Here is a 25,826-nt window from a genome sequence, read left to right as displayed (position 1 = left end):
TTTTTCCCTTTACCTCTGAGGTTCAGGTTAATTTACTCCACTTAGTGTTCTAATCACTTTTCTTTAAAGAGGAAAGGAAGGAACATGACTTAGCATGACAGGCTTTTAAGGTAGGCAGCTGTAATAAAAAAAAAATTAATGAAATGTCTGTGCATGGGTAATTTATATTATATACTGGCAGAATCTACAGTGGAGCCATTTCTATCAAGCCAATGTCTCTCCATAGTCTATGTCCATGTTACAAGAATCAAAACTGTTTCACTTAAGAGAAGTTTCACCTTATTTGAACCCAGTGGGAGGTAGAGATTGATAATTGCAAGTCAATATAATATGCATAGGACAATATCACAATAAAGCAGGTGTCAGGAGACTATCTTAGGAGCTGGGCCAGGTTAAAATAAATAAGACTCAAATCTACCCAAGTAGATTTACACTGGCATTATTAAACATGCACTTTTTCTTAATGCTGTTGATCCTCCTTAGAAACTTTCGATAAAATGGAACAACATACCTCATGGGGTTGCCATGAAGGTTAAATGATATAATACATATACAATTCTTAGTGAAGTAGCCGGCATATACATATAGTAAATTCTCAATAAATGATACCCATTTCATCTGTCAGGAATGTCTTTTGGCTCCATATAACAGGTACACAAAAGCAGCTGCTTAACCAAATACTTTCCTTACACAGTAGAAACCTGGGGTAGGCAGCCCGGTGCTGGTACGGAAGCTCCAGGATGCCATCAAGGTCCCAGATCCTTCCATCTTTCCATTTGGCTTCTGTCCTAAGGCTTGCAAAGACGGGTCCTATACCTTCAAGCCTTACAACCACATTCTAGGAAAGGATAAAGAGGAATGGCAAAGAGCACTATTGCAGCCTTGTCTGTGCTTTTATTTCTTTAAATCAGGGAAACAACAGGATTCCTGGAAGCTTGCCTAGAAGACGTCTGCTCATATCCCTCTTGCTAGAACTCAGCCATGTGGATGAACGTGGCTGTAAAGGAAGCTGAGAAATGGAATTTTATAACTGGACATGTTGCTACACTCAATAAAATCTGCCTCCATTGCAAGGGTCACCAATAGTGTATAAAACTAATCCCATTTGTCTCCAGTTAACATCATACTGTGGTGCTGTTGGTATGGAGGAGGGGTGAAAAGATACTGGGAAAGCAACCAGGAGGGTCTGACACAGCTATTACCACGATGCTTTGACACACCATATAGTCTATCTAAAGGCATCATATAATTTTGTTTTCCAATTCTATGGCAATGGGTTGTCTCCTTCGGATAAAATGCCCAAAGGTTCAGAAGCAACAAAAGAAATCTTTGGCTTTGGTCTGACGTTCCCCACACGTCACCACTTGTTTTCACGTCTCCATTCGGTTTTGCAGCAGCATTTTCCATGAATCACCTCCATTATCCTGTGAGTCAGCTCCCACGTAATTAGCATCACATTCATCATCTGTCTTCAGAGACGCTGCGGTTTCTTCCTGGGGAAGAAGAAGGCCTTTCTGCTCCTACCTCAGCTGAGGCCTCCGGCTGATGTGCACCTAACTTGCAGCCAAGTGGAATACCAGCAGTCCCCATCTCTAGTGCTAGTTACACGGCTAGCTCTGGCTGGCCTGGTGGGGTGCTCCGAAGTATGTGGTGTGCAGACCAGTATCACCTGGGAGCTTGTTAGAAATGCAATTTTTTGTGCCCTCCTTGGGTGTCTGGCATCAGAATCTCTGGGCGTAGGGCCTAGGAATCTTTTTTTTTTTTTTTTTCCAGCTTTATTGAGGTATAATTGGCCCAGGAGCCTCATGCTTTTAACAAACTCTCCAGATAATTCTTACTCAAGAAACATTGTCTTTGTCCTCCAGGTGGGTTTTAGCGTATCTCTAACCTAAACACTTAGCAGAATTAGCCATGCTTACCCTCCAGGCTACCCACTCAGACAGTGGGATGGCTTATTTGCCTTCTCTGTCAACTACCATTTACAAGCAGAAAATGCTTTGAATGTGTTCGGTTTAATTATAGTCAGCTAGAGCAGAGCTGGCTTGGGGAAACATGAACATTCCAAACATAATAAAATGCAGTCAATTATATTGGGCTGTGCTGATTTCCTGAGGGCCAACGAATGTCCCCCTATGCAGTCCCTAACCGAATAAACATAGCTGCCTACTTAGCGATTCACCCTCTCACACCTGTGTTGGAACCTGCCAGAAGCACTGAATTAAAATAGAGTACAGCCCATCGTCTCCTCATAAAAATCTATGGCAGCAAACCCAGAGGAGTTTGCAGTGCAGGCAATAAAAAGGATTTTTTGTGTCACTCAAGAATTTAGTGAGGGGTGTTCGCCTCCATAGTCCTCAGCGGGCGTGCAGATTTCTCATTAACTCTTTCACTTAAGAATGTCTAGGGCTTCCCTGGTGGCGCAGTGGTTGAGAATCTGCCTGCTAATGCAGGAGACACACGGGTTCGAGCCCTGGTCCGGGAAGATCCCACATGCCACGGAGCAGCTCGGCCTGTGAGCCACAACTACTGAGCCTGCGCGTCTGGAGCCTGTGCTCCGCAACAAGAGAGGCTGCGACAGTGAGAGGCCCGCACACCGCGATGAAGAGCGGCCCCCGCTCGCCACAACTAGAGAAAGCCCTCGCACAGAAACGAAGACCCAATACAGCCATAAATAAAATAAAAAACATAAAATAAAATAAAAGAATGTCTAGAAGGCTAGCATTTCATGACTTTATGGGGTTTCAGAGGAAATAAGCTTATGAGAGTTTCCTATTCCTAAACATGTGAAATGGAATCAAATGTCCTTCGTTTATTCATTTCTCTATTCTTTTTTTTTAATATAAATTTCATTTATTTATTTATTTATTTATTTTGGCTGCGTTGGGTCTTTGTTGCTGTGCACGGGCTTTCTCTAGTTGCAGCGAGCGGGACCTACTTTTCGTTGCAGTGCACGGGCTTCTCACTGCAGTGGCTTCTCTTATTGTGGAGCATGGGCTCTAGGCGCACAGGCTTCAGTAGTTGCGGCATGCAGGCTCAGTAGTTGTGGCTCACGGGCTTAGTTGCTCCACGGCATGTGGGATCTTCCCAGACCAGGGCTCGAACCCGTGTCCCCTGCATTGGCAGGCAGATTCTTAACCACTGCACCACCAGGGAAGCCCTCATTTCTCTATTCTAAAATACATTTCTGGAAAGCCTATACAATGCAAGCCACTCTGACGATACCAGGAAGATATAAAATGAATAATACAGAGTTTGAATAATTCAAGGAGAAGCACTCCCAGGACTTGCATAGAGAAGATGATTTCTCCACAGTGAGGGTCCATTAAGGAATTAATCAAATAACAACAATGAAATGAGTGCCCATAGATTGAAGAGCATTTAATTGACCAATTATTATATTGCTTCAATGTGAAATCACTGGTACTATACATTGGCAATCATAAAGACTATTTTGTTTGCAGGCAGGGCCCAAGCTTTGGTGTCTTCTTATAAAGAGAGGTCCATAGCAGCTAATTCCGCAAGAGGACAGCTAAAAAGAAATAACTAGAAAAACTATTGCAACTGAAAGGTGTTGCTAACAAGTTTGTACACAAAAACTTTTCCGTAGATCATATTCCCATATTTTCTGTAAAACAGTAATGCCCATCAGGTATTATTTCTCTCTTCTCTCACTCGTGATGTACTAATCCTCATCCCCAACCCATAACAGCAATATGCATTACCAGCCTGGCAGGACTAAATAATATGTCATGATTTTGTGTTAAGTTTTACCCACAAATACTCTCATAGAGGTATGTACACTTTCCCAAATTGCTTTTGTTCACTCAATTATTCATTAATTTAATAACTGTTTACTTAACAAATATTTGTTCTAGGTCCAGGGGATTTAATAGTGAGTAGGGAAAATGTGGGCTCTACCCTAATGGAACTTAATTACTATTTATTGTGGTAAATAAATAAAAATGATACTATAATGGTAAATTTTATGTTATGTATATTTTACCACCAAAAAAAGTGAAAAGAAAAAAGATATTGTAGTGTCAGGTAAGAATACCCAAAAGGGAAATTAAGCAGCATCAGAGAACAGAGACTGATATGGGAATGGGTTTTGTGTCCTTTTAGATACAGTGGTCGGAGAAGTCCTGTTGCAGGAGGGGATATTTTGCCAAATGGCATTAAGTGAGCAAGTGAGATTAAGCACATGACCTGTGAGCAATTGCACTAAGGGAGAGAGTAAGTCATTCTAAAATCTGGAAGAAGAGCATTTCAGGGCTGAAGTGCAAAGAGCCTGAGATGTGAAGGGCCTTGGAGTATTTGAGAATTGGAAAGAAGTCAAGTGTGGGGTGCAAAGTCAGGTAGAGGGATAATGGTAAGAAATGAGTTGGAAGGAGATGCCAGGGGCCAGATCCTGCAAATCCTGTGAGGTAATTTTGAGGCATTTTTGGGTTTTGAGTGTGATGGGAAGCTAATGAATGATTTTGAAAAGGAGGGTTATATGATTTAATGTGCTTTTTAAAAATTAAATTTTCATTTTGAAATAATTATAGATTCACAGACAGTTGTAAGAAACAATATGAAGAGATCCTGTGTACTCTTTACCCAGTGTCCCCCAATGATAACACCTTACAAAAACTATAGCACAACACCACAACCAGGATATTGACACTGATACAGTCAAGTTCAGAACATTTCCAGCACCACAAGGATGCCTCCTATTGCCCTTTTACAGCCATGTCCGCTTCCCACCCCCCTCCTCTCTCCCTGCCCCTAGCAACCACCAATCTGTTCTCCATTTCTATAATTTTGTTATTTCAAGGATGTTATATAAATGGAATCCTACAGTATATGACTTTTGGGGATTGATTTTTTCAATCAGCATATCCCTGGAGGTTCATCCAGGTTGGTGTATGTATCAGTGGTTCATTGCTTTTAATTGCTGAGTAGTGTCCCTTGTATGGATGAACTACAGTTTGTTTAGCCATTACCCACTGAAGGACATCTGGGTTGTTTTCAGTTTGGGGCTATTAAGAATAATGCTGCTATGAACATTCATGTACAGTTTTCTGTGTGAACATAAGTTTTTGTTCCTTTGGGATAAATGCTCAGGAATGCTATTGCTGGGCCACATGTTTAGTTTTACAAGAAACTGTTACACTGTTTTCCAGAGGGGCTGTTCCATTTCACATCCCACCATCACAGCAGGAGAGGTTCAGTTGCTCAGCAACCTTACCAGCACTTGGCATTGTCAGCTTCTTGCTGTTGTTTTTATTTTTTTATTTTTATTTTTTACTTTAGTATTCTAATAGGTGTGTAGTGGTATTCCATCGTGGTTTTAGTTTGGACTACTTTAATGATTAATGATGTTAAGCATCTTTTCATATTCTTGTTAGCCGTTTGAACACCTTCTTTGTCACCTTCTTTGATGACATGTCTGGTCAGATCTTCTGCCCAAGTACATTTAATTTTAGCTAATAGTTACATCTGGGTTAATCTTTCCCTTTCTATTTCACCTTAGCAAATTGAGTTACATTTTAATATTTAAAACTCAAGGTTCTTAGGAGAAAGATAACTAATCTCTTTGAAAAATTAATTTTTCAACAAATAACAATGAAATTTTATTCAAACCTCTTAGTAAAATGTGTTTACAAGGCAGAATATCTGTGCCAAGGTGGGTCTACTAATACTATCCTTTTGATCTGAACTAACATTAATTTTATAACCCACATATCCTACTGCGGTCAAGCTAAGCATTAGTCAACAATGTTTATCTGTACATAACAATGTCTACAGATATAAGTACAAATGAAAGTAATCATCTAAATATTTTAATACCCCAAAATGTGCTTTTCTTTTAATTTGAAGAAGAAAAGTAATTAAGCAAAAGAATGGATGCTGGGGCTTCCCTGGTGGCGCAGTGGTTGAGAATCTGCCTGCCAATGCAGGGGGCACGGGTTCGAGCCCTGGTCTGGGAAGATCCCACATGCCGCAGAGCAGCTAAGCCCGTGCGCCACAACTACTGAGCCTGCGCGTCTGGAGCCTGTGCTCCGCAACAAGAGAGGCCGTGATAGTGAGAGGCCCGCGCACCGCGATGAAGAGTGGCCCCCGCTTGCCACAACTGGAGAAAGTCCTCACACAGAAACGAAGACCCAACACAGCCAAAAATAAATAATTAATTAATTAATTAATTAAAAAAAATATTAAAAAAAAAAAAAAGAATGGATGCTGTACTCTGTGTACTCTGCATGTTTAGACATAACTTTAGTAAGTGTCTGTTAATTAAATACAGTGAAACATTCAGTTGTTGACTAGAAAAATGCAGAAGTACTATTTGGATAATTCGGATGAAAGAAACAAACAGCTCCTTCTTTAAGAGCCAGTGATTCTGCACTTATATTCTCTATCCCATCTTCCCTTATGTAGAAATACACAGATTCCTTCCTTGTGGCAGTGTCTCCTTGAGGAAAGTGTGCTTTATTGGTAGGATCATTTCCTCTTTTTTTTAAAAAAAATCAATTTTATTGAGTTAAAATTTACATACATTAAAATAAATCCATTTTTGCGTAGAGTTCAATGAGTTTTGACAAACATATGCTTGTTTAACCATGGCCACGATCAAGAAATAGAGCATCTTCAAAAAAAAAAAAAAAGAAAGAAAAGAAAGAAAAAGAAAAAGAAGAAGGAGAAAGAAAGAAATAGAGCATCTTCATCATCCCAAAAAAGTTCTCTCATGCCCCTTTGAAGTCAGGACACTCCCACCCCTCACCCAGGTCACACCTCATCTGATTTCTATCACTATAGCTTAGTTTTTGTCTGTTCTAGGATTTCATACAAATGGATCCATATAATATGTTCCCTTTTGTATCTGGCTTTGTTTGCTCTGCATAATGTTTTTGAGATTCATCTAGTTTATTGGAATTAAATAGCAGCTCTTTTTATGAGCTGTATGGCAAATGGACCAATTATTTAACTTCTGTTTTCTCAGCTGAGGAATTGTCTTATTTGTACCTTTCTGAGGGGTTTGTTATGAGAATTAATATCAAGGTACCTGGCTTGGTGCTCAATAATTTTATCCGTATGGATATAAATGTAATTTATATCATTATATTTTTTTTCCTTCATTCTCTCCTCCTATCAAAGGAGAAGTGGATAATTCTGAAGCGGCCACAAGCCTAATTCAACATGTTCTATGAGAGAAACCAGCACAAAGAAAACTCTGCAATCATAACTTTTATTATTGAACAAAGACACTCCCTTGAATTTCTGCCTCTTTCTTCCCCGTCTCCTTTGGCCTTGAGCAAATTGGTTATAGGCAGCTCTGCCTTCTCTGCCCTAGGTTCCATTCTGCCCCTTCCAGAGTCAAATGACTTCCAAGAAAAGGGCACAATATCCTTTCCCTCCCAACCCAGTAAAAGAGAAAATGAAACTACAGGCCGCCCCCTCCAAGGGCTTTCTCGATATAAAAGACTAAGCACAAGAGGCCTTTCCTTCTCCTAACAAAAATCTCATCATTCCTGACCTGATTCCATCAAGTGGGGATTTGGGATATGGGAGAGGAAGAGCAGCAGGAGATTCGACATTTCCTCCCTGATCGGTCACCTCTGCCAAATCTCTTCCTGCTCACACTAGAAAATGATTGATATTCTAGCTTCTTTTTGCTTTTACCACTGTTCACCCCATTTTGTTCTCTTACACTTTTGTCCATCTCTTCCTCTGTGGTGCATTCATGATATTATAATATGAACATTCATTCACAGGAAGCTGGGGGGTGGGCAGGAGGGATGATACAGGGCCTATAGTTCTGGCAATTAGCAACTTTCAAGAATAGGGTTAATGGATTTAACTAGCGTCCCTTTAATCTTCTGAAAGACCTCTTTTTTGGCACTGCCCCTGGCTGCTCAAGCATTGCCACCCACTAGGTGTAGTCAGGTCACCGACCAAAAGACAGCTCTCATGTGTTTGATCAAAGTCAGATCTGTCTCTACACACTACTATATATAGGGAACTATATTCAATATCCTATGATAAACCATAATGGAAAAGAAGCTGAAAAGAAATATATTTATATACATATACTGATTCACTTTGCTGTACACCTGAAACTAACACAACATTGTAAATCAACTACACTTCAATAAAAAAATTATACTGAATATATCCAAATAAAACTTATTACATCCCTTAAAAAAAAAAACTTAGATCTGTCTCATCTAGGGTTTATCCAATCAGTCAGCTGCAGCCCCACTTGCTCACATGGGTCTTTAAAACTTGAATTATTAGAGTGGCTTAGTCAAGCGTACAATGGTAAATACAAAAAAAAGTGTGCACAAAAATGTTTTTAAGTAGCCAGTGTTTGGTCCCAAGAAATTAATAATTCTTTGGAGTTGATACAAACTGTTTTGCTATGGATGGAAAGTACATGTCTAATTAACATGGGTATGTGTATTAGAAATAACACGGCAGGAAAAAAAAGTAAGATGGACACGTGATTCCAAATGATATTCGGATGCATTCATTTACAGTTATTGAACTTGTTTATTTCTCTGAATAGAATGATATTTGCTGCAGGTAGCAAAATTCGAATGAAAAACCCGTGAGACATGACTGTCCTTTAAGATATGCTTTAGCTTCTGTTCTTTCACATGCTAACGAAAACCTTATTGTTTATTTCATGAGAGAAATGAAATATTCACAAAATTAAGGCTTTAATGGGACGTTGAAATAAGAGATGAATTTTAGGGGGACATGAACATTATAATGTTTTAATTTTGATAGTGCATGTTAATCAAGTTTCTCTGAATACCTCCCTGAGTCAGAGGTTGTTGGTATTCCTCTATACTCCCCCAACCCCAATCATCCATTCTAGCTGGGTCCTATGATTCAGTTTTACCAGTGGGATGTGAGGGAAGTGAGCCCTATCCATGGCAGGTAAGAGTGTGTGTGCTTTCTCCATGCAGTCTCTCCTTTCCTTAGAGTTAAACATAAAGGAATCCAAGATGGTAGACTTAAAAGATGGAAGAAGCCTAGGCTTTGTGCTTCAGGGAGGGCTACACAGAAGAGCTACCCAACTTGATTCAGACCATAACGTAAGAAAGAAATAACCACAAGAAAAAAACTGTATTACATTGTCACTATGATATTAGGGTTGGTCTATAGTGTTATTAATTTCCCTGGCTAATGTAGTCTCTTTCCCATATCTGATTTGTGTGATGAAATGGGGTTGGTATTCACAGACCCAACTCCAGGAAAACACAGGCAGATATCTTTGAAGAACCATTTACTTCCTTATTTTATTGTTGTTTCTATATAGGCTGGGGTGGGGTAGCAGTTGGATGGGTAGAGGGGTAAGTATACCCTTAGTAAGAGTCAGTCTCAGGGACTATATTTTCTCTTACTTTTCAAATCCCAGGCAAGGCATAACAATTAGAATTTCTATAATGGACTACTAAAATCTTACGGGTTTAAGGGAACCTTATAATATGTTTCACACTTGTCTACCTTGCAGAGATAGAGACAATATTATTTTGTTTGTTTGTTTCCTTTTTGGTTTTTGCATCCCAAGGTAATTACCGTATTAAGAACTTAAGGAAAGAGGTGATCATCATGAAATCAGTGGCCAGTGAATTAGAACCAATTTCTAGCTGCTTGAAAAAGAATTAATTTTATTATTTCTTTGAAAATCTAATATTGGCAAGAATTATTTTATTATTTCTTTGAAAATCTAATATTGGCAATATTTTATAATTTCTTTGAAAATCTAATATTTTTTTTCCTATAAAAAAGCCAGCTGGGGAAATGAGGCTTGGTTCTGCCAGAGTAAATAGTAGACTAATTGTTCTCCATTATGAGCACCCATGGTATAACTAAATGGTCCTGCCCACCACAGACTCTGGAGGGGTAAACTATGTGTTATCTAGGAAAACAGTCCTGTCATCTCCCTCACTGGCAAACATGAGTGATATAAGAAGAGATGATTGCTTCTTACTCTCTGGGACTAAAGGAAGAAAAAGATTACATAAAGCCTGGAAAGGATTATTCACCCAATATTTGTTGAGAGTTTACTATGGGACAGGCATAAATTCTCAAAAGGGACCAAAGAAAATATTATATGTAGTGAAGACATTACCCCTTCCAAAAGAAGAGACATAATTTCAATTCATTATACTTATTCATTTGAAATAAAATACCTTATAGGGAAATACTTATGTAATACATGTATGTGTATGTATGCATTCATAAAAATACATACATGTGTATGGACTTCAAAAAGCAATATTGAGAATTATTTTTCTATGCGATTAACTCACATTTCTGCCTAATGTGGTAGATTGCAAAATAGCCAAAGTTCTTCAAACCTACCTGTCTGCATACCCCTTTTATAACTTTGCAGCTTCTCCTATCACAATATGGCAGTTATTTTCCCTCTCCTTTGAATCTGGGCTGATCTTCTGACTTGCTTTGGCCAATAGATATGACTGAAGTAATGATATGCGAGTTCTGAGTCTAGGTCTCAAGAGGTCTGTATGCTTCTTCCCTCTCTTGAAACTGTCAAGGTAACATGTAAACAAACCCAAGCTAGCCAGCTGGATGATAAGATACATGTGGCCCAACAGCCCCATTGTCCCACTGCCCAGCAAACAGCCTGTCAACTCTCAGAAGTAAAGCCTCTCTGCTGCTGACCACAGATGTGAGAAAATATGATCAAAACTCAATGCTCAGAAGAGCCACCCAGCTGAGTCAAACTGTTGACCCAGAGAATAGTAGGCTAAATAAATTTTTGTTGTTTTAAGCCACTAAGCTTTAACATGGTTTGTTAGGCAGCAAGAGATACGTGATGCAACCAACAGGGTGATTTTAATATATGCATTAACCATGGAAGAATTTTTAGTAGGCTGCTAAATAATATTCTACTTATTTTTAAAAGTAAGGTTCTCATTCCTAAACTACACTCCTTTCCTCTAGTGCTCACTGTGGTAAATACAGAAGCAAGCTGGAGTTTAAATCTCAAATTCACACTTATTTACTAGGTAGACCTCGGGGAAGTCACTTGGCCTCTCAGGTTTTAGTTTGTCCTATGTTAAGATGGAGATATGCTATTTCATCGAGTTTTGTTAGGAGGATTAAATAAGCTGACATAAGTAAATTGTCCATTACTATACCTGCAACATAATAGACACACACAAAGCAGTTCTTTTTCTTCCCAAGCTTTCTGTTTCTTTCTCTCTATTTTTAAGTGTGCAGTGATTCCCAGTGTCCCCCTCTGTCACTAATTCTGGAACTATCACTTTGAAACAGAGTTAACTAACTTTCATTCTAGTGGCCTCTCCCTTGCTTAAAACAACTTTTTTCCCCATGGGTTTTACACAAACTAGGTTTATTACACATATAACATCTACCTTTAAAGAAATTATGTATATGTTTATATTGTATATATTATATATAGTTATAAATTATATATTATACATATTGTATGTGCATATATGTATAATTTGCTTATCACTACCTGAAATTAATGTGTATATTTCTATACTTACATATTTGATTACTTAGTATTGTTTGTCTCACCCACAAGAACATCAGCTCTCTGAGGTTTTTGTGTTTCATATCCCCACCCCTGGCACAGCACCTGGGACACAGTAGACAATAAGTATTTGTGGAATGAAAGGATAAATGAACAAATGCTTCTCAATCATTACTATGAAACAAATTTACACATTTGTGGAAAAGCATTTAATTCAAAGATTTTTTTCAAATGCAATTTTGAAAGACACTAGAAAGAGAGAGAAGTAACATGACATGAAGGGATTTCACTATTGCTTGCTTTATGCAGTTTGCCTTTTAATGGTTTTTCATCACAATGAGGATTTCCTAAAATATTTTCTCATCTAAGGCTGAAGATTTCATTTGAAATTTTGAATAGTAACTGTAATTAATTATGTAAGTACTCTCTGTAGTAGAAACTGTTCCTATGACTTAAAACAGTTAAATTATAACTATGAACAGCATAATCAGACATATATACTCTGTCATAAAACAGATTTGAAAAGTTGGATTTGAATTTCATAGGGTAAAATTAAACTCTTTCGGAAACTCTTCTTATTTCTCAGTTTAAAATATATTCCAACTTGCTGTGTTCCCCGGAAAGAACCCATAAATCCTTGACCATGAAAACCCTTTTATTATCTGCTGTTAAAAACGATTTCCTTCAGGTAAATTGCACCCTCCAAGCAATCCGTTATTGCCTACATGACATATTATGGTCCAACAGTGGATCTAAGAATGCTTTGGAAACCTTAAATTGCTCTAAGCTTTAAAATCAAATGCTTAGACTAAGCCAGTTCGTCTAACGAAAAGAGCAAGCAAAAGAAATCAGGGCAAAAAAAGAGGGAGAAGCAAATGCAGAAAACATTAACTTAGAAGGTCAGAAAATATGAATTTTTATAGTTTGGGGTTTCATTTCCAGGCCATTTCATTTAAAATGCTTTGTCTATTCTTCAGGCTGCTGTCACTGTATGAATAACAGGCACCCTAAATAGATTACGTGTAAACTGAAGACTATGGGACTTAATATGCACAAAACTCTGTCATAATTTTTCTTTCAATTAGGATATAGTTTATCTTTCCATGACTTCAACTACCACCTAAAGGTGAATGATGTCTAAATCTGTCACCAGTTCCCTTCTCTATCAAGTGTTCCAATGGTCCTCACCAAGTAAATGTCTTATCACCACCTCATCACCAACCACCAAGTCAACGTGACCCACACAAAACTCAGTTATCTCCTGTACTATTTATCTCATCCCATGACACGGTCACCCACCAGGGTCCCCAAGCAGAAGTCTTGCAGTTTTCCTTTCTCACTCTCATTCTCTCTTTAACCACTCACCAAGACCTGTTGTTCTACCTTCAGATTCCAAACTTCAAACCATCTTTCACAATGTAGTCTCACACCACCTCCCCAGATCATTGCCTTTCATTTTCCCTTCATTCCTTCAGGCTGCTGAAGATTATTCTTCTTGGGAGGTGTTGATTTGTTAACAGGAAATATTTCCCAAACTCAATATTCCTCCTTACATCAGTAAAATTGTGAATACATATATTACTCTTTCATCTTGGTGTTTCATAATTTTATGTATATTTAAAACTTAATTTATTGATACTTTTTAGAGAAACTATTTTTTCCATACTTTTGTTAGTTATGTATACTTGTTTTATAAATATATTAAAAATACTTACAATGCATAAGTAATGATCTGCAATTTTTCTTCCAGATTTACAATAAAAGCTCACCCATATCAATTTTAAATAATAACGGCAAAAAAAAAGAAGATCCTTAGAAGAGATTATGATACTAAGTGAAGTAAGTCAGAGAAAGACAAATATCATATGATATCGCTTATATGTGGAATCTAAAAAAATGATACAAATGGACTTATTTACAAAACAGAAATAGACTCACAGACATAAAAAACAAACTTATGATTACCAAAGGGGAAAGACAAGGGAAGGGATAAATTAGGAGTTTGGGATTAACAGATATACGCTATTATTTATAAAACAGATAAAAAAACAAGGACCTACTGCATGGAACAGGGAACTATATTCAGTAACTTGTATAACCTATAATGTAAAAGAATCTGAAAAAGAATATATATATATGTCTGACTGAATCACTTTGCTGTACACCTTAAACTAATAAAGCTATTTTAAGCAAAATTAAATTTGTATGGAATAATAAACACAGGAAAAAGCCAAGAGAAAACTGTAAAAGGAAAATAAACAAAAACTACTACTCCATATATTTTTTTAACATTTTTATTGGAGTATAATTGCTTTACAGTGGTGTGTTAGTTTCTGTTTTATGACAAAGTGAACCAGCTATATATATACATATACCCCATATCTCCTCCCTCTTGTGTCTCCCTCCCACCCTCCCTATCCCACCCCTCTAGGTGGTTGCAAAGCACCGAGCTGATCTCCCTGTGCTATGTGGCTGCTTCGCACTAGCTATCTATTTTCCATTTGGTTTACTCCATATTTTTTAAAAGAGGATGTAATTCACATACACGTTAGAAAGAAACTATGTGAATTGGTGTTCAAAAAAAGTTCATTATTTATTCATCATTTATTATATTTCATTCTCAATTCATCCTCTGGTTTACCATGCAAATAAAATAATCATTTAAGATATTTATGACTCAATTTATCTGTTTAAGACTGATATAAAGAAATATAAGGAAGCATATTTTAGGCATAAGATAATGCTTAATAACCCTTTTATTAGAGCATCTTTTTTCACTAGAAGAGATTTAATAATTGATAAAAATGTACAAAAATATTCAAATCGGAAATGCTTTAGAATGTGTACCATGAAGTAAGTACTTCTCAGTGAGTAAGGAAGGTAAAAGACTTCCTCAGTAACAAAAAGCAAGAGAGTGGCTTCCCTGGTGGTGCAGCGGTTGAGAATCCGCCTGCCAATGCAGGGGACATGGGTTCCAGCCCTGGTCTGGGAAGATCCCACATGCCGTGGAGCAACTGGGCCCGTGAGCCACAACTACTGAGCCTGCGTGTCTGGAGCCTGTGCTCCGCAACAAGAGAGGCCGCGATAGTGAGAGGCCCGCGCACCGCGATGAAGAGTGACCCCCGCTCGCCACAACTAGAGAAAGCCCTCGCACAGAAACGAAGGCTCAACAGAGCCAAAAATAAATAAATAAATTTATTAAAAAAAAAAAAAAAAAAGCAAGAGAAAGATCAGATTGTAAAAAAAAAAAAAAATGACAACTGTTAAAAAAATCGTTTAAGTCAACATTGATTTGTTTTAGACAAGGACATTGCAACCATCACTTAAGGTTTGGTGGCACATTCTTTAGTAGGTCCTTTAGGCAACATATTTAAGCTAATTTACAATTTGATTTGATGTTGACTTTTTAAACATCACTTCAAAATAATGCCCTCACAATAGCCTTTTTAAAATGTATTTAGAGAAACACGCCAAGATACATATTAATCAAACTATCGAAAATTAAATACAAAGAAAAAATATTAAAAGCAGCAAGGGAAAAACAACAAATAACATACAAGGGAATCCCTGTAAAGTTAATAGCTAATCTTTCAGCAGAAACTCTGCAAGCCAGAAGGGAGTGGCAGGACATATTTAAAGTGATGAAAGGGAAAAACCTACAACCAAGATTACTCTACCCAGCAAGGATCTCATTCAGATTTGACGGAGAAATTAAAAGCTTTACAGACAAGCAAAAGCTAAGAGAATTCAGCACCACCAAACCAGCTCTACAACAAATGCTAAAGCAACTTCTCTAGGCAGGAAACACAAGAGAAGGAAAAGACCTACAATAACAAACCCAAAACAATTAAGAAAATGGTAATAGGAACATACATATTGATAATTACCTTAAATGTAAATGGATTAAATGCTCCAACCAAAAGACATAGACTGGCTGAATGGATACAAAAACAAGACCCATATATATGCTGTCTACAAGAGACCCACTTCAGACCTAGGGACACATACAGACTGAAAGTGAGGGGATGGAAAAAGATATTCCATGCAAATGGAAATCAAAAGAAAGCTGGAGTAGCAATTCTCATATCAGACAAAATAGACTTTAAAACAAAGACTATTACAAGAGACAAAGAAGGACACTACATAATGATCAAAGGATCAATCCAAGAAGAAGACATAAAAAATAATTGTGGCTTTATTATAGTAGTGCTCAATAGCACCACTATAGTTAAGGGTCTACCAGGTTTCCATTAAGAACACCTATTTCTGAGTTCACTGTAAAAGATCATATTGGCTTTAACCAGCTGGATAGTGCACAAAAAAGCAGTTTTATCCATTGCTGGTGCTTTTTTTGTACTACTAGATATCAAAAACCTTTCATTATATCTTCAAAATCCAACTTCTATAAAGTAAATCAAATCATCTCATGATTTAGACTTTAGAACAAAGTAGAGACACCTGCAGTTATCAGTAAATTGCCACCTTTAATCCATTCTGCAGTGCCCTATGAAAGGGTCACAGAAAGACAGTTATGACTGTATGAAAATATGATTCTTGATACAGATTCAAAAGTTATTTTCAATTTCCTTTGCTTTTATAACGTCCACAATAACAATATGTAAATGCACTTTTTTTTCTGTGATATAATTAAAACCCAGTGTTATTTCAATTGAACTTAAAATAGAATCCCTGGTCTGAATTAGACTTTAAATCATACTGTAAACATATTTGGTATAATTTATTGATCATCATCCAGTTGCTCCAAAAGGATCCTTCTGTGCTTTTCCAATTCCCCTTCACTCAGTTCACTGCCAGAAGTATCCCAATTACCAGAATCCTTTGCAGTCTTTTTCTTAGGTGATTTGTGTTTTGATTCTGATCTTTGTCTAGTTGTTTTTCGCTTTCCCAGTCTTTTTCTTTTTTATCCTTCTCCTGTTCAGCATCTGACTCTGGAGAGTCAGATTTATGTCTTCTCTTCTTGCTTTTCTTCTTATGTTTTTTTGATTTCTTATAACTTCTCTCAGATTCAGCACTAGAAGAATGTTCTGAAGCAGAACGAGACTCTGATCCTTGTCTTTTTTTCTTTGAATGGCTGTCGTCATCTTCTGAATCCGACCCTGATCGAGAGCGGGAGTGTTTCCTGTGATGTTATTTTAGATTTCTTAGAATGTTTCTTATTCTTTGAATGATGATGTTGACATTCATGATCTTCCCAGAGAGCATCCAATTCTATTGGAGGAGTGGCTTGTTTCAACATACTCTTAAATGCAGATTCTTTTCGTTTCATCTTCCAAGCCTCCTCTTTTTCTCTTTCATGTTCACGGGCTTCTGCCTTTTCTAGTAAACTACTGAAAGCCAACTTAATATTTCCTGCATCTAATGTGGTTGATCTTTTAGTCAAACTGATTATTGCCACAAAGTCTTCAAAAGTAGTATTTACTTCAACTACAAATCCTTTATTCTTTAGAATGTCTTTTATTGTCTTCTTCTCATCATGGTAACATGCTTTAAGATCCTCAACATAGAACTTGAAAAGGTCAAGTGCAGTTGATCCTGGCTGACCAAGCATATTAGTGAATCTAATGTCAGAACTAATTATTGGATACAATTCCATCCAAGATGACGTAGCATGCAGTTGTCCATGTTCATGCAGTTCATCTAAAAATATCTGAAAAGATTCTGTTTTTACGCTGTCGTCTCCTTTCCTGAAGCAAACTCTTCTGTTTTTCTTCTTCTTCTTCCTTTTCTAAAGCGCGAATGTGTTCTTCAAAGCAAATTAACACATCTTCTTTATCTATGTTCTGTAATTCTTTATCTTCTGCAAAAGTTGGATCATCCATCAGATACTGCTGGGCTTCAGACCAAGTAGTAGAGTATGTCACGTTAGCCACGTTGTCAAGTATGTTTCTGAAGGCTTCCCAATTTCTCTTTTGCAACTGCTTTGCTTGCTCCTTTTCTTTTTTTGAAAGAAAGAATAAAACATCTTCAGAGATTTCAAGATGACCACGTTCTGATATTGCATTCCAGACTTCCATCTCTCCAAACGTTTGCTCTGCTTTTTTGTACCTAGTTGTGGAAGTCATTTTCTCATGATTTTCAAGAAAACGCTGAAAGGATTCCTTAGCCTCTTTGTATTTGGAGCTTGCTTCTTCTTTTTCTTTTTTCTCTGTCTGGACTTTATAAGCATTAAAGGCCTGCTTTTTTTTCACTCAACTTTGCTAAAGCACTGTATCGTGGATCATTAATGATCATTTTTGTAGTTTGCTCCCATGAAGCATTAGATGGTACCCACTTTTCTTTCAATAATTCTTTAAATGCTTGCTTTGCCTCCTCCTTTGTTTTCCAAGTATATGTGTGTTTTTTTTTTTTTGCCAGTTGGCTTTCTTCCTCCTCCTTTTTCAGAGTAAAATCAGCTACAGTTTCCTGCTTAGATGTTTCTTCTCCCATATTACTAGACACTTCAACACTTTGATCCTGAACAGCAGGGGTACTAGTAAGTTGTGCTTGTTCTTCAGTCGAAACTGTTACTGTATTTTCATTATCTACAACAGCAGCAACAATCGAAGTAACCTCAGGCTCAGGAACAACTGGAACAGTTCCACTGACAGTACCGGAGGCAGAGGTGGAAGCACCGGCATTGGCTGCAGCGGCAGCAGCCATGGTGCTCATTGTGGTTGGAATTTCTGTTGTAGGAACTGGGGCTGTTGATGTTATGGTGCACTCCTCTTGTTTACTGCTTTCTTCAGCTTTGATCATTGCGTGCAGGCTTGATTTTGTAATAAGACTTCAGCAACAATGGTATTCTCGGATCCTTCAAGATCTTCAAGTTCTTTAGGTTTGGCCCAGTGGGATTCTTTTGTTTGAGAATTGTGATAGTAAGGCTTTCCAGAGTCAGATTTGTATTGCTTCCAGGGCATTTAGATGAAAGTTGCTCAGCAGGACTTTTAAGATCATCTAGTTTCTCCCCAATAGACTGTTTTCTTTCAGTATTGCAATAGTAGGTCCTTCCATCAGGTGATTTATGTTCAGACCACGCTGATTTTGCGCCGGGTGTTGTACCTCCTGCTACATCCATGTTATTTACTCCTGGCAGTAAGGCAGGCTGCGTGGAAGCCTGACACATACGAGACATCATCATCCAGGCATTACTGAAGACATCATTACAGGCATTTGTCCCATTGGTGGTCCTCCCATTGGGTGCATCATTTGGGGCATCATTCTATGAGGTACAGGAGGCATATTCACTCTCTGACCCATAGGATGCATTCCCACTGGGGCATAATGCATGCCAGGGTGGCCCATCATGAGGCCTCCATGCTCAGCTCCCATCCCTGGCCTCATCGTCGGACCTATTAGAGTAATTTTAAACTAAAATGTTACCTGATTTTTGAAGGACATGTATTTTATTAAAAGTTGTTTTCATTTAAAATTTTAATTATTTTTTAATCTAACTTAGATGTTTAATACTCAAAAGTTCATCTAAGTTTCAGCAAACTTGTCTCATCTTTTCTCTTTGCTTTTCTTCTTTATCAAGGAAAAAATCCCCTAACTATTCCATATATAGCTCTGCGGGGCTGTGTACGCCTGTGTGCGCATACCAGTACCAGAGGTTTGGAAATGCGAGTCACAATGTATCATTAACTGCATCTCTCCTGTTATTTCCCAGTGGAATGACTGTACCTCTGGGCCATGCTTAACGTTAGATATGATACTTCTTCCAGCTCAGCAGCTCATATAATAAGGATTTCACCTCTACAGTAGGCGATGGAGAAAAGAAAGCATATAAAATTAAGTTTTATGACAAAAAAAATCACTTTCCCTTTTTCTAGGGAATATAAATTGATTGTGGAAACTATACTTTATGGGACAATTCATTACAGGATATTATAAAATATATTCCAATTTCCAAGGAAAACTATAAAAGAATAAGAAGTCAGAAGGCTTTCTTGATAACTCCCACCCCTAGACTAAGCCAAGCTCCTCTGTTATAAGCTTATATTCATCACCCTGAGAATTACTATTCCAAGTAGACTGTAAGCTTTGAAAGGAGGACTTGTATTTATTTTGTTTACAATTGTATCCTCAGTGCCTAGCATAGTGCAGGGAACAAAATACAGACTAAAAATTGTTTATGGAGTGCATGAATAATTAATTAAATGCCATGGGATTAAAATCAAATTTCTTCATAATGTATAGTTTTGTTTTTACACACATACAAACACATATAATAACATGTATAACATAGTATATACTGTACTATTGTACCAATGTATTACGTGTATGGAAACACATACATAAATTAAATTTTAAAGCCATAAATACATTTTCTAATATTTACTGCTAATGTATTATCTTGTATACCCCCTGGAGTGAATGCTACCTCTACCATCTCCCATCACCCCTATCACTTTGAAATAACTGATCTAAAGAATTACTGACAGCCTCATTTATTGACTTATATAATGGTGACAGAAAACACGCAAAATAAACAGGAATCTAGAAAAAAACACAGTGTCAGTCATAATTAAGAAAGTGGTCAGTGGTACAAGATCAGAGCTAGTAAAGACCAACATTTGCATCTCAAAACTCTATGATGTGACATAGTTTATATCAGAGCTCTGCGGTCACTGCTACTATGACTGATCCTGCAGATTACACGGTGACAGGAAACAATCTGGTTTTAAGGAGGGTCTGATTTGCCTAAGTTTAACATCCCCATATCAGGGACATATTATAGACTGAATTTGATTCAAACTACAAAGCAAAGACATTACCCAGCTCCTGTGGAACCAAATGCCCAATTTAATTTAGGCTCCAAAAAAGTGGTCCCTCTGGATCATGAGTAATCCTGCTTAATCCAAACATTCAAAGCTGTTCTCTATTTCAGTTCTGAGTTTTCCTTTTTTTCTTTGTCTCGGAGATTAGTCTTTTCCAGAATGGAAGGTACAAGAATGATGTGGAAGTGATTTTCAAAGTGGGTGTCAAGGATTTCCTAGCCATTCTCAGTAATTCATAGGGGAATCACAGTCGTTAACGCCAGTCCTCAAACCATCTACAAAACCACAGCTACAAGAAATTCAGAGATGATAATAAATGGCAGCTTAACAAATATGGTCATATTTCTTCTTCCAGCAGGAGCATCTCTAGTTATAATTTATAACCATAATTATGGAAGCTGATTAAACTGAGGTATGAAAGACTTCATTATGTGTGAATGCAGAGTTGATCCTGTTTAGCACACATATGCTAATTATCACATGTATCTAAAACTCCCAGGGTTTCTCCTGACTCAACTGGGGTTACAATATTTCTTGCTAAATCCATTCTTTATTATTCCTCATTCTTCATTCAAAACCCAGAGTTTTACATTTGGTTCTCTTAACTTTTACTGTTTGCTCCTCTGCTGTCTAACTGTACCAGCCTTCCCTCCCCCATTCCCTCTCTCTTGTACTCCCGCCATATTTCCCTGTTTTGCTTCCTCTCTTTCTTCCTAGACTCTGATCTTCGCTCTCTTACCTGATATTACTAAGAATTTAGCAAGAATCGTCCTTTTTCTAAATCACTAGCACAGGATGAATCTTGCACCTTAAATTTGAATGGAGATCAGAGTTAGAAATCCTCTTGTCGCATTTAAGAAAATGTGAACTGGTGCAAAGCCACTATTTTATACCTGTTCATTTAAAATGTCGCTGGCTACATGAGTTGAGGTTTTAAATGCATGTAACTAGGGTTCCAAGAATGAGATTACACAATTTTTTTCAGTTTGTAATGGTCAGATGCTGAAAATTCTTTGCATATAAATTGTAAATTATAAACAGAAAGGCAGGGAATTGGGAAGGTAGGAAAGAAATCAGGGCCTGTCAGAGACAGGGGAGGAAGAGTGTAGTTTGATGCCGTTGTAGTGCTTGAAAGAACAAGAGTGTGCTGCTTTTAGAGCTAAGGTTTTATCTTCACCTGTCTCCAGCTGTCAGACAAATGCACTGTCTGGGATGGGCAGACCATTAAGACATTTTAGCAGAGATCTGTTCATTACTTTGGCTAATAGGGTTCCGAGTTCCCTGAAAAAGTAATATTGGCCAGGCAGATTCTGATGAGGAGGGGATGGAAATACCTCTTCGTTGAAGGGAGCCTAAGAGAGAGACAGTAAGGAAGGAGAGGCCAGGAGCCTGCGTCAGGCGTGGTGGAGAGTGACAGTGAGGAGTCCAGAAAGCCCAGGGAATTATGAAGACTCTGTGCGCCTTGGAATGTCAGACTCCCCACTTGGGTGGTTAGGACACTCAGGAGGGGAATGGCATGAATAAGGTGGGGCTGGACTATGGCTGTTAAGTCAGGGTGGAAGGGAAGATGGAGAATTCTCGGAAGGTACCAGTCATCAAGTCCAAAGGGGCTCCCAAAGGGAGGATGAAATCTGAAATTGGAGGTCAGTGACCACAACAAGCAAGTTAGAGCCAGCGAGTTCAGAAAATGGAGCTTGGAAAGATACCTGAATTGCAGGTGTGATCTGCAAAATATCTAACTAGTACAGAATGAGCACCACCAATCAGAAGAGATGCCAGGGAGAGCAGTGGAAGAGTATTCTGGAGTCCAACTCCTTTTGGGTATTAACCCTTCAGTTGCTGGACTGTTCAGGGGCTCCCAGTGGACCAGCTAGCGGTGGGGCACTTGGGGAACTTGAGACAGAAGCTATTTTTCACTGGAGAAACATGGCTGAATAACTAAAATATATGTTAGAAAGTGGCTGCCTAGCCAGAACATTTCTGGGCTCCCCTTTCAGCAAGCAGGGACTAATTCTTGACAGAGGAATACGAAGGAAAGTGCTGTTTGGTTCACAGCTGAGGTAACTCAGCATTGGGAGTAAGATTATTTTGCCAATAATGACAGGGAAATCTTGAAGCTACAGGATGATGGAGCCATAAGATGGAAGCCCCGGATCCTTGAGTTACTACTTGAAGGAGGCCTTCTCAGGAGAACTGCCCAACAGGAAAACCAGAATTGGACTCAGCATGACTGAGAAATTAAATTTTATTGTATAAGCCTACTCAGTTTTTAGGATTTTTATAGCAATTAGCTAACCCTGAACAAAACACGGAATAAAAATACTTTAGCATTTTAATGCATCCACTTCCCACTGATAAATATGAGCAAATTTCTTAGTTTACTTGTCTCCTTTGAGAGAATGTAGAACATTATACAGAGACTTTTAGGTAACAATTAAAAAACCATAAATTTCTATGGTTACCAAAGAGGAAGCAGGGGAGGGATAAATTAGGAGTTTGGGATTAACATATACACACTACTATATATCAAATAGATAACCAACAAGGTCCTACTGTATAGCACAGGGGACCATACTCAATATTTTGTAATAACCTATAAGAGAAAAGAATCTGAAAAAGAATACATATATATGTATATATAGATATATAACTGAATCACTGTGCTGTACACGTGAAACTAACATGACATTGTAAATCAACTATACTTCAATAAAAATAAATAAATAAATAAATAAATATGAAAAGTATCTGGATCTTATGGTTTCATCTTTCCAAGAAATGAGAGGTTTTTTTGTTTGTTTTCTGTTTTTCTTACATTTTGGAGCATGAGTTCTCTTTCTTTTATAAAAAACTATAGGGGTTCCCATATTACATTGAAAAGCCCGTTTTGTAAACCCAAAACCCACACAATCACACAGTAAACTGATTTCTCTAAGGGGCGATGCTCAGAGCAAAATCTCATTCAACTCTGTATCCAAGGGGGGGCCTATAGGGCTCATCCAGTGAGTAGTTTTTGAATGAATGAATGAAGTCATTGCTACTAGAAAAGCAATGTGCTGAGGAAAAGTAAATTAGATGGCAATTATGGAGACCAACCTGGGGTCTTCTGCTAATTAACCTTATGATATAGAATTCTCTAGGCCTTATTTCTTTGAAGGACTTTACTGACTTTAGAGTTTTGGCTTCTCATTTTCCAGGGAGAGAGCTGTGTGGCCCTGAGAAGGAGCGATCAGTTCATACCCAGAGAACTATTTTATATCAAAACTTAGATGAAAACTCTGATTTTCATAATCGAAGAGTAGTAGTATCTTCCCTTACAGTGGCACCTACTATTTTTGACTCTCAGTTGTTTTTCTTTTCTTTTTTTTTTTTAAAGAGGTTTCCTTTTATTTATTTATTTATTTTATGGCTGTGTTGGGTCTTCGTTTCTGTGAGAGGGTTTTCTCTAGTTGTGGCAAGCGGGGGCCACTCTTCATTGCGGTGCGCGGGCCTCTCACTATCGCGGCCTCTCTTGTTGCGGAGCACAGGCTCCAGACACACAGGCTCAGTAACTGTGGCTCACGGGCCCAGTCACTCCGCGGCATGTGGGATCTTCCCATAGCAGGGCTCGAACCCGTGTCCCCTGCACTGGCAGGCAGATTCTCAACCACTGCGCCACCAGGGAAGCCCTCAGTTGTTTTTCATCTGCAAAACTTAGATAACATTCATTTCACCTCACACAATGACTGTAAAGAGAGCATCAGGCGGTATCAAAGTGCTGTATTGCACTCAATATCAAAGGAATGTGGCAACCTTCAATCTCTAGACCTATTTAGTCAACTCAGGGACATGTGTGCATCATTAAACCTGAGGGTTGGGATTATCTTTAAATTCAGTGTGTCATTAAAAAAATCCTATAGTACTTATTTCTCCTGCACTCAACACAATTCCATCGGCTCTCGTATACTCTTGTGAGGCATAAACCATCAGCTAAAGTAATAACTCAAAGTTTGGGGGTAAGGAAGTTATTATTCTGTTCATCAGAAAAGAGCTGAAGTATCTTATCAGCTAAAAAGCTGGTTGTAGGGATTTTTCTCATCCCGAGTCCTGACTTCTCTTTTAATTGTCTTCAGTGCCTTATCCAATAGCTCTTCCAAATAGAGGATCTCGGTTTGACTTGAGATGCAGCTTCTAAAGAGGAACACTGAATTGAGTACGGCATGCTCCTCCTTTATATCTGGATACTTCTGGGTGGATCTAGATTACCAATAATCCCAGCCTGCCATAGGAGGGGAGCAATACAGAGTGTGATCATCGTTCTCCGTAACTGACTCGTCACACTTTGATACGATACAGCAGAAGGTACCGGGGCAGCTTGGGGAAAATTACTTGTGCGGCTCCTGATTGGATGCGTCAGCCGTGAGTGATCACCGGGCTCACGATGTAATGAACAAAGTAAAGCCAGGCTGGAGAGGCACGGGGCCGGCTTTCCCTGCCCCAGTGAGTGGAGGTCGGGGGCAACCTTGGAAGGCTGGAAGCAAAACTGAGAAGCAGGCAATATCGAGTTTGCCGCCTCCTCTTTCCACTGTGTGGTCTGCTCTCCACTTACAGAGCTCCCACCCAGCGGAACAAGCTTGGTGTCCACCAGTGAAAGGGCTGCTCTTTCCTCAGCCCACAGCAGGCCTGGAAGCCCGCCAGTCACCTAGAGAGAACATCGCCTCTGCTTTGCTGGATCGGTGACCGGTATGAAGCTTGCCCCATTGACAGGGGTTTTTCCTAGGAAATCTCATGTATAACAGGTTTCCTTAAAACTCATCAGAAGAGCCAAATCATATACTCATAGGTTCATTCTTTTAGAGAACCTTTATGGAGAGCTAATATGTGTCAGGCTCTGCCAAGTGTTAAAGATGCAAAGGTATTGAATAAACACATTGCCCACTGACCTTCAAGAAATGGAGACGGAAGCTGTTTCTAAGTGTCAGTGACAGCATAACACGATAAGTGCAGTGAGAGACAGTGCGAGGAGAACAGAGGGGGTCCCAACTCTGCCTTTGTTTGGGCATGGGTGGCACCCCAGAGGCTACCCATAACTCAAAGAAAACAGCCCCAAAATAATCAAGCCTACCACCAAGGGAAAAATCATCAGGCCTCAACTTTCTCATAAAACCTATTCAAAGATTCCTCATGAGATTCTGTGCTGGTAGAATGTCCCTTAGGCTCCAGACACCAGATCCTGACCCACCCAAATCACAACCGGCAAAGTGAAGGTACATGAAGTTCCTTTCTGGAATCAGTCTCCTCTCCTGGAGGAGAGAAGACTTAGATCCTCACTTCAGGCCCTGCCCGACCAGTGTTGTCCGCAGTATCTGCTACCTGAGGCCCCAGGCCCACCTTGGCCTCATTCTGTTCCCTCTGCCCCAAGTGAGTGCCCTCCTTCCCAACCCCCTTGCTCCCTAATTAACTCCTCCTTGATTTCAGGACTCAGAGAAATTACCACTTCTTATTCCAGAAAACATGCTGCACTTCTCCCATAAACTGAGATTCTCATTTTC

At 38.7% G+C, this 25,826-nt stretch overlaps 1 protein-coding gene and 1 pseudogene across 3 annotated transcripts in view; both read right to left on the bottom strand.

The window, feature by feature from the left end:
* LOC309624278 (pre-mRNA-processing factor 40 homolog A pseudogene) overlaps nucleotides 1-24,958 on the bottom strand; it is a 120,144-nt pseudogene extending 95,186 nt beyond the window's left edge. Inside the window, exon 1 of the transcript XR_014249928.1 lies at nucleotides 15,611-24,958. The product of XR_014249928.1 is annotated as a pre-mRNA-processing factor 40 homolog A pseudogene (transcript). The remainder of the gene's footprint in view (nucleotides 1-15,610) is intronic.
* RAB3C (RAB3C, member RAS oncogene family) overlaps nucleotides 1-25,826 on the bottom strand; it is a 314,700-nt gene that overhangs the window by 206,935 nt on the left and 81,939 nt on the right. The window lies entirely within an intron of this gene.

This window comes from Balaenoptera borealis, assembly GCF_965194805.1.
Source record: "Balaenoptera borealis genome assembly, chromosome: 2".
NCBI classification, from domain to species: domain Eukaryota; kingdom Metazoa; phylum Chordata; class Mammalia; order Artiodactyla; family Balaenopteridae; genus Balaenoptera; species Balaenoptera borealis.
This window is presented reverse-complemented; position numbering and strand designations above follow the sequence as displayed.